Below are 8,692 nucleotides of genomic sequence, written 5' to 3' on the forward strand. Positions count from 1 at the left end.
CTTCGTCCATCTCCAGTTGAATTTTGGATCTTTCTTCTGTTAAATAGGGAGTGAGACCTACTATGCAGGATCTCTTGTCAGATCCAAACTAGATAAAATACGCAACGCAGGTGCTCTGTCAAGTACAATTTCCTGCCCCCTCCCCCTGTGGCTGCACCTTCTTACCTCTTGGGCTCTCCCAGTTGCTCTCCAGTATCTTTCCAGCCATTCACTTAGAAGGCACCTTCTAGCACTTACCACACCGCATTGGAGATTTGTGGGTTGTTCAGCACCGCATTTTAAAAACGCATCCTCTAGGGGCGCCTGGCCGGCTCAGTCGGTGGAGCATGCGACTGGATCTCCCGGTCGTGAGTTCCAGTTCAAAGTTGGGCGTAGAGATTACTAAAAATAAATAAGTAAAATAAAAATGCATCCTCTGCTGGAATGCATCTCTTAGAGGAGGAGGGAAGGTTTAGCTTGGGCTAAAGTTGATGACTGATACTTGAATGAATAAGCGTCAGTAGTATTCATCTTGTCAAAAGCATTCACCGTGAATTTCATAAGGACTGTGCAGGCAGGACCTGAGGGTGGTGTGTGTGTGTGTGTGTGTGTGTGTGTATGTGCGCGCGCGATCTTGTCAATAGCATTCACCGTGAATTTCGCAGGACTGTGCAGGCAGGACCTGAGGGTGGTGTGTGTGTGTGTGTGTGTGTGTGTGTGTGTGTGTGCGCGCGCGCGCGCGTAAAGCATTACCATAGTGGACAACCATGCGGGAAAAGTACTTTCTTAAGTGGCAAAAAATGTGAATTGGAGTCTTGGCTTCATACTCGCATACCTCCTGTCCCCAAGGACCCTTCTCCCTCTCAGTGCTCCCGAGAGTGAGAGAAAAGAGTACGACCACACGTTCTCCAGCTGGGTGCGTTCTGGTTGTGGCTCTGAACCCCCAAATCCAGCGTGCAGTGAGGTCCCACCCATCGTTAATGATTCGTCTGAAACACGTAGACACCTAGGCCATTGCCATAGCTTATTGGCTAACGCTGCTGTCAATCTGAGGGCACAGGCGGAGGCCTATGGGAAATGGAGTCCGGCAAAACCGAGTCCTTCTGGGGTCCGCGTTTCCGCTTCCGGTGTTTAGTGGCTGTCCGAATGCCCGGACTACGGGCCTGGGCTCGGGGTTCGGGGGTCGTGTGGGGACGTTGAGTGGCCGCGGAGAAGGTGCCAGGGGCCCCGGCTACCCGTACTCACAGGGCCTCGGCGGGCCCACGCCACTCTCAGTTAGGGTGCTGACCGCCCTCGCCGAAGGGTGGGGGGCGTGGCCGGACCGAAACCCTGGGTCCCGCCGCCTCGGGCCCTGGCCCCGGGAGCGGCCCCCAAGCAGGATGCGCCCCTCGTGCTGGCACCGCCCCTCCTTCGCGCCGCCCACCGGACCCGGCGGGGACGACCCTGGCCCTGTAGGCGCCGAGGCGACCCCGTACCCTGTGCCCGCGTTTACCCAATAAGGCTTCCAGAGAAAGTCGCCCGCGGAGCGGAGTAGTCCTCCAGTGTAAGTCACGCTCTGCGGGCCAGTCCCCTAAGTACAGGGTCAAGGGGCGGAGCCCCTGCTTGTTTCCTGCCCTATACCAGCTATGTGACCCGGGCAAATCCCTGGGGGGGGGGCTCTGAGCCGTGATTGTCCCGCCGAAGTATCCAACTTTCCTGCCAGTTTTAACATCCTATATGAGTGTGTTTATTATCCCTGCTCTTAAAGCGTATAACCTTAGCCAGGGTAAGTCTCCCTACTTGGGAGAGAGTTATTCCAGGGCTGAGACTTGGGGTGCCCAGTGCCGAGAGCCTAGCCAGAGATGTGGGCAGTTGACAGTTTGGACCCTATGAGTCGCTGAAGCTTAGAGCGAGCTCCACCCGGGTGCTGCTCTCCAAGGTGCTGCTACCTTGTAGGCCTTCTCGTCCTTGTCCTGCTCATTCACTTCCCAAGACAAGTGGCTTGGGAGGGTGGGCGGTTTATTGTCCCCATTATCTCCTCCAGCCCATCCTCATTCGTCAGTATGGATAACTGACATTTTTCTCAGCCGGGAGACCCTCGTCCAACTCCGGAAGCTCTGCCATCAGTGGCTGAGACCAGAAAAGTGTACGAAAGAGCAGATCCTGGAGTTGCTTGTGCTGGAACAGTTCCTGACTGTCCTTCCTCAGGAGATCCAGATCTGGGTTAGACAGAAGCATCCAGAGAGTGGGGAGGAGGCCGTGTCTCTGGTGGAAGACTTGCAGAAAGAACCTGGAAGATGGGGGCTCCAGGTGAGAACCAGGAGCCTTGTTCTGAGTAGTTCACAGAGGGGAATGGGAGAGCAGAGTGCCCTTGGTTTGCCAGCCAGATAGGTGACGTGTAGTACTTTGCTCTTTGTGTTAAGTGGCATTTGCTTCTTCCCTGGGCCCAGTAGCCACAACTTCCCTTCCGAGCTCAGACTGATGCTTCAGGAAATGCATAGCATTGGTTGTTCTGAGTGTTGGTTCCTTCCATTAAGTAAGAGAATTGCTTAAACTGGCTCGAACACCACTCTGGGCCAGGAGGCGCACCCAGGAGAACATAGAAGCTATTTGTGGTGGTGGTGGTGTTTTGGAGAGTAGCTCTCATTCATCAGCAGCCAGCTGGAAGCAAGGAGCTTTACTAGTCTTTACTAACAATATTGAACCTTTGGGTCCTACTGAAAATTGGCTGTAGTTTTGGTTGGCTGAGTTTTGCCCAGGGACTGACAGGAGCAGCCCCAGGAGAGCTGGTGGGCAGACTGCAGTAAGCCTGGGTTCCAGACCTTTCCTGTTTGTCTTCCACACACCCACGCTCCTTACTGCCCTGCAGTGATCTGCATAAGGCTGATTTCCTCCTCTGCATCTTGGGATGGTTACGTTTTAGTACCTACAGAACTCTGACCACTTCTAGTCCTTGAACAGGGGCAGGAGGGACGCTTCGAGGAGAAGGAACCCTCAGGATCAGGACTGTGTTCCCTAAACATCCGTCTGAAGCAAGCACAGACAGGATCCATGTGTCTGTGACAGGCGATGGTGAAGAACTCACAGCCAGAACCAGAAGAGTTGAATCACAGCCCCGAAGTAGAATTCCGACCCATCCACAAGAGCGGTAAGCAGCCGCAGTTTGGGGAGGAAGAAGGGACGCTTCTGTGAAGAGGATGCGGAAGTCCCCTCCAAGTGCAGAAAGTAGGATTCCTTTCCACTCGGAGGAGGGGGCGTGTGAAATGTGGCTGACCACATGAATCTGGGGGGTCCTCAATAAGGCACGTCCAAAGGGATGAAGGGCCTTGGTTGGCATGTTTTGCAAAATCACTTAGGGGAGCCTGGGGCACCTTTCCTTATGTGAGTGAGAGGTTACTGGTCCCAGTAGGTTAGGTGTGTGCACAGATTTTAGGCATGACTGGTGGGAAAAGCAAACCAAAGTGCAGTAATTCTCAGACCAGGTACACATGTCCCCAGACCAATTCTGATGACTCAAGTGTGTTATCAAAACTGAAGAAGAAAATCATAAAACCGGGACAGTAGGTAACCTGGATGGACATGGAAGGGAACAACCTGGGACTCTCCTCTTAGAAATGTGTCATTTTGGTTTTTCACCAACCTTCTTTGGTGGGACAAAGCAGACACAAAGAGAAGGGGGAAGACTCTAAGTTGGGCTGGTCTCCAGGGGGAGTCAAGAAACATTGTCTTCTAACAGCTCCTTTCTCTTCTCCACAGCCCTGCCTGATCCTCGGGCTCTGGCTCTTTCTGTGGAGGAGAGTGGTGATGACCAGGGGATGATGAGCCCCTCCCAGGTGAGCCAGATTTTTCTCTTACCCGGGACACCTTTTACTACTCGAGTGGGGGCCTTTTGCGACCAACTCTCTTGCTTATCAGAAATGCCGAGGCAGGGGCGCCTGGGTGGCACAGTCGTTAAGCGTCTGCCTTCGGCTCAGGGTGTGATCCCGGCATTATGGGATCGAGCCCCACATCAGGCTCCTCCGCTGGGAGCCAAGGCAATTTTAGCCAGCAGGGAGGCCCAGTAACTTTACAGATCAGGCTCCACAGTTTCATCCACCAGCACTCGAGTGCTGGCTGAGGCTGTGTTGGAAGGCAGGTCAGAGAAGCCCGGGCACAACCCAGGCCACACAGCAGCAGCTTTAGAGGACGGGCATTCAGGAACCATCACAGAGGATTCTGAGGGGGAAGAACTGGGTGTTGAAGAAGTGTGTAGAAGCTCTGGGATCCCAGCCCTGTTGCGGAGTCATACTCGTAAGCCCTGGTCACAAGCAAGGCGGGAGGGCCCTAGCCGTTGGCAGGGTTTGGAGAGAACCTCACTGCAACCAGTTAGTTCAGAGGTGCCGTGGGGTTCAGGGCATGCTGCAGGCATCTGGAAGGGGCAAGGGAAGCCTGTGTTTACACACAAGTGGGACAGCCCTTTGTTCCTGTGTGCCATCAAGGAAAAGGAAGAACCATTATGGAAGAGTAATGTTTCTAAGCGTAAAAATAAACGTGCATATTGTCAGATCACGTCCCATCGCTTCTCAGGAAGTCGCCAAGATGCTGTGGTCAGCGGTAGGGGGTCTTCTGCTCAGGCCTCATGACAACCAGCAGCAGCGTCTTAGCTCACTCTGTCCCTTTCCTGCAGGTGTGCACTGGGGGTATGAAGAGACGAAAACCTTCCTGGGGATTCCTCAGGGAACCTACATAGGAGGAAAGGCCCATCTCTGCTGTGCATGCGGAAAACATAGCACAGCCAGGGCTCACGCTTTGCTGTCCACCGAGCAGCCCACACTGGAGAAAAAGAAAAGAAAAGAAATCTTCTAAGTGTGGCCATTGTGTGAAAAGCTTTGGTTGAAGCTCACATCTGGTTTGCCACCAGAAAATCCACACTGGGGAGAAGCCCTACAAAGGCCCTGAATGTGGGAAAGGCTTCAGTGATCCTTCTAACCTCACAGCACACCAGAGAGTCCACACTGGAGAGAAGCCCTATAATGTGGAGAGTGCTGGAAAAGCTTTGACCAGAGCTCCAGCCTTACTATGCACCAGTGAGTCCACACAGGGGAGAAGCCCCGTAAGTGCAGCGAGTGTGGGAAAAGTTTCACCAATAGCTCGCACTTCAGTGCACACTGGTGAACACACACTGGCAAAAAGCCCCACCAGTGCCCTGAGTGTGGGAAAAGATTCAGCAAGAGTTCCACGCTCACCAGCCATCAGAGGATCCACACAGGAGAGAAACCCTACGAATGTCTCGAGTGCGGGAAACGTTTCAGCGACCACTCAAACCTCATTACCCACTGGCGAATTCACACTGGAGAGAGACCCTATACATGTGGGGAGTGTGGGAAAAGCTTCAACCAGAGCTGCAGTCTCATCATCCACCAGTGAATCCACACCAGAGAGAAACCCTACGAGTGTGCTGAATGTGGGCGGCGATTCAGCAATAGCTCACATTTTAGTGAGCACCGGAGGACCCAAGTGGTAGACTCGAAATGTGGTAGGAACGTCTTTAAAGTATGCAGTCTAAGAACACTGCAGAATGTTCCAAAAACGGTTGGTACGGTCTTTGATTCTATACCATGACACCCACACGAGATGGAGAGAAAGAATTTAGACCCCAGTCCAACAGATGTTATTTTATTTCTCTTTCTAAAAAGTCACTGGGCTTATGAAATACTACTCAGGGCTTTCTTCTCCACGCTATTGAAATGGAAGCTCATTTGGAGAGAATTCAGAGACCAGTTCTGAATTTGACTGGCTCACCATCACAGTACATCTCCACTATGATCCTGTACCTTAATTTCCACAGCTTGGTACGCTGAGGGGGAGAGTCCCGTCCCTGAGACCCTCCTCCAGGGACAGAAGCTTCGCCCCACCCCGCTGCTGGCCCTGTGGACAGCCAGCTCAGCCACAGTGCCAGCAGCTGCCGAGCTGTCTTCTCAGCGCGGGGCAGCTACACAGGGATTTATGAACTAGATACGGTTTTAGAAGTCTTCCGTGGTCCTCCCTATGGGAGGATTGGGCCCGGGAACTGCCTACATTTCTCCACATTCCTTTTCTTAGGATGTCCATGGAGTTGAGAGAAAAGCACTCAATCATGTCATTTGGAGGAGGGAAAAGGAGAAAAGATCAATGCTGGAGTTGGCTTTCTGAACCACAACCTACTCTTCCTCTCAGCATATTAAGCTGAATCATATGAGATTGCCATTTTGATCTCCAAAACCAGCAATTTCATGATTCAACTGACAGACTTTTTGCAGGATAGAATTACTCCAAATTTACAGGGCTGCCGTAGAGCCTGACAGCTCCCACCGCGTCCTAAAATATCACACCAGGTCTAGGAGATCACAGACAGGATAATGTAGTGGGAAAGCCTCTTCTATTTACAAATCTGTCCAGAGCAATAACTACGAACCACAGCATTGATCAAGAAGACTCCCAGTTGCAGGTTCACGGGTTCCTGGAGATTTGGGGTGTCTCTGTGAGAGCAGAGCACAGTTCCTGCGGGGACTCTGACACACACAGCAAATGATCACGCCCTGAGCCGAAGGCAGACGCTTAACCGCTGTGCCACCCAGGTGCCCTGGGAAACCCTCTTCTATTTACAAATCTGTCCAGAGCAATAACTACGAACCACAGCATTGATCAAGATTTACAAATCTGTCCAGAGCAATAACTACGAACCACAGCATTGATCAAGAAGACTCCCAGTTGCAGGTTCACGGGTTCCTGGAGATTTGGGGTGTCTCTGTGAGAGCAGAGCACAGTTCCTGCGGGGACTCTGACACACACAGCAAATGGTGCTTGGAAATAAGTGAAATACAGTTTCTCCCTCTTAAAATAGTTTCCTTTGGGGCACCTGGGTGGCTCCGGTGGTTAAGTGTCTGACTCTTGATCTCAGCTCAGGTCTCAATCTCACGCTTGTGAGTTCAAGCCCCACAATGGGCCCAGCATGGAGCCCACTTAAAAAAAAAAAAGTTTCCTTTGTGCATTTCACTTGAAAATATTTCCCCACAAATTTCTAGAAACCCACCAATTATAAAACAAAGCACTGTCAACACATGACAATTTCATATAATTAGATTTATAAAATATGATTAATGAGTTTTTTAAATGAACATCAAAGAACTTATTTAAATAAAGTCTTATCTGTCAAAAGCAGTCATTCTGATGGGCTGTGGGCTTTTTATGTTGTTGCCATTAAGGAAGACACTGAGTTTTCCTGTAAGAATTGTCTTTGCACCACCTTAGAAGCCCCCCATCAGTGTATTTCCAGCACAGAGTGTCCTGCACGTAAGAAAGGCTTCACCAACACTGACAGAACGAGCTTGTTATCTAGCCCCATCAATCACCTCTCTTATCCATGAGACTTGGCTCTGCCCAGTATCTGCTCTCTGAAGACAGATTCCCTTCAAAAGATGTCAGTTTGCTGCCACTGAGCAGACTTCAGAGAGCCTGTTTTTGGACATGGTTTTCAAAAACCTATCCCAGAAATTTGGGTTCAGGATTTTTTTGTAAGGCCACGAAATCAATCTGATATGTATTATTTTAAATCATTTCACTCTTCAGAATGAGAAAGGCCTTCCTTGGGTGGAAATTCAACATACTAAAACCAGTGTGGCTATGTATTTTTAAAAAAACTTTGGAAATAACCAGAGTCCCTTCTGGAAAACTTTTGCCATTATCCTTTGGAATGGAACAAGGAGATTGAAACAGAATATCCATACAATTTCATCTCACATGTATTTGCCCCTCAGCAAAGTAACGGAAAGGCTGAGCGGGAGACTGTAGATCTTTCCTCGGGATTTTACACTCCCTGAGCGATAGGACCTGCGAGGCCACGGCTCTCGGTGGCGTCCGCAGTTAGTTCTCCAGGGAAGACTCGAGCAGGGAGTGAACATGAGCTGACTCACATGGAGCGGCTTCCCTGGGAACCAAGGGCAATAGGTACTCCGTACAAGGTCTGGAGTTTGACTTGAAACTAGCCATCTGTTACCTTGCTCAAGAGTGTTGGGATGTACCTTTTTGTCCGCCATGGTACTCGGCAGGAGCAAAGCATGGGGCTTTTATTTTTAGCTCAACTCAGACTCACTATCACGGCTTTCGAAGTTTCTGAATCAGGCCAGCAGGGCGGCTTTTGGAAGCTGTTTGCTTGGAAATCCCTCAAGATGAAAATAATAATGAAAGTTCTAAGTGGGAATGCATGAAATTCACTTTTTTTTTTTTTAAGATTTATTTGTCAGAGAGAGAGTGTGCGCGCACAATCGGGGAGCGACAGGCAGAGGGGGAGCAGGCTCCCCACTGACCAAGGAGCCCGATGTGGGACTCGATCTCAGGACCCTGGGATCATGACCTGAGCCAAAGGCGGACGCTTAACTGACTGAGCCACCCACATGCCCCAAAATTCACTTCTATTATAACAGTTGCAGTAGAGGACAGTCAATCGAAATATGCATTGCAAAATTTTAACTGAAAAAGCTCATAGCAAAAATACTGGCCCATATTCTTATTTACAGATAGCTAAAACAGGAGGTGGGTTTTAGAAGCTAATCCCGCTAGCTGAAGCGGATGCAAGTATGTTCACCCATTAAATAAATGAATTCCAAGTGCATCCTATGAGTGGAAGGGTCAAAGGGTGAGCCGTTTTCACCAAGTGGTCATAGACGCAGCCCCAAGGCAGAGGCTTTGTGAGGCTGAGGTCCCCCAGGGCTGAACA

The 8,692-nt window shown here is 50.6% G+C and overlaps 1 protein-coding gene and 1 long non-coding RNA gene across 4 annotated transcripts in view; one reads left to right on the plus strand and one right to left on the minus strand.

Moving 5' to 3' along the window:
- The first annotated feature begins 991 nt into the window (after positions 1-991).
- On the plus strand, positions 992-4,740 carry LOC121105527. Of its 3 annotated transcripts, XR_005838081.1 has the most exons (4): positions 992-1,522; positions 2,003-3,106; positions 3,715-3,791; positions 4,625-4,740. It is a non-coding gene; the product is annotated as an uncharacterized LOC121105527 (long non-coding RNA). The 3 variants fall into 3 exon arrangements; XR_005838080.1 differs by having other exon boundaries at positions 2,003-3,791; XR_005838079.1 differs by lacking the exon at positions 4,625-4,740 and having other exon boundaries at positions 2,003-2,268; positions 2,920-3,954.
- The window catches only part of WDR73 (WD repeat domain 73), a 22,358-nt gene continuing 18,302 nt past the window's right edge, over positions 4,637-8,692 (minus strand). Inside the window, exon 9 of the transcript XR_567737.2 lies at positions 4,637-4,770. The gene's annotated coding sequence lies outside the window, so the exon portion shown is untranslated. The remainder of the gene's footprint in view (positions 4,771-8,692) is intronic.

This window comes from Ursus maritimus, unplaced genomic scaffold (assembly GCF_017311325.1).
Source record: "Ursus maritimus isolate PB19 unplaced genomic scaffold, ASM1731132v1 scaffold_27, whole genome shotgun sequence".
NCBI classification, from domain to species: domain Eukaryota; kingdom Metazoa; phylum Chordata; class Mammalia; order Carnivora; family Ursidae; genus Ursus; species Ursus maritimus.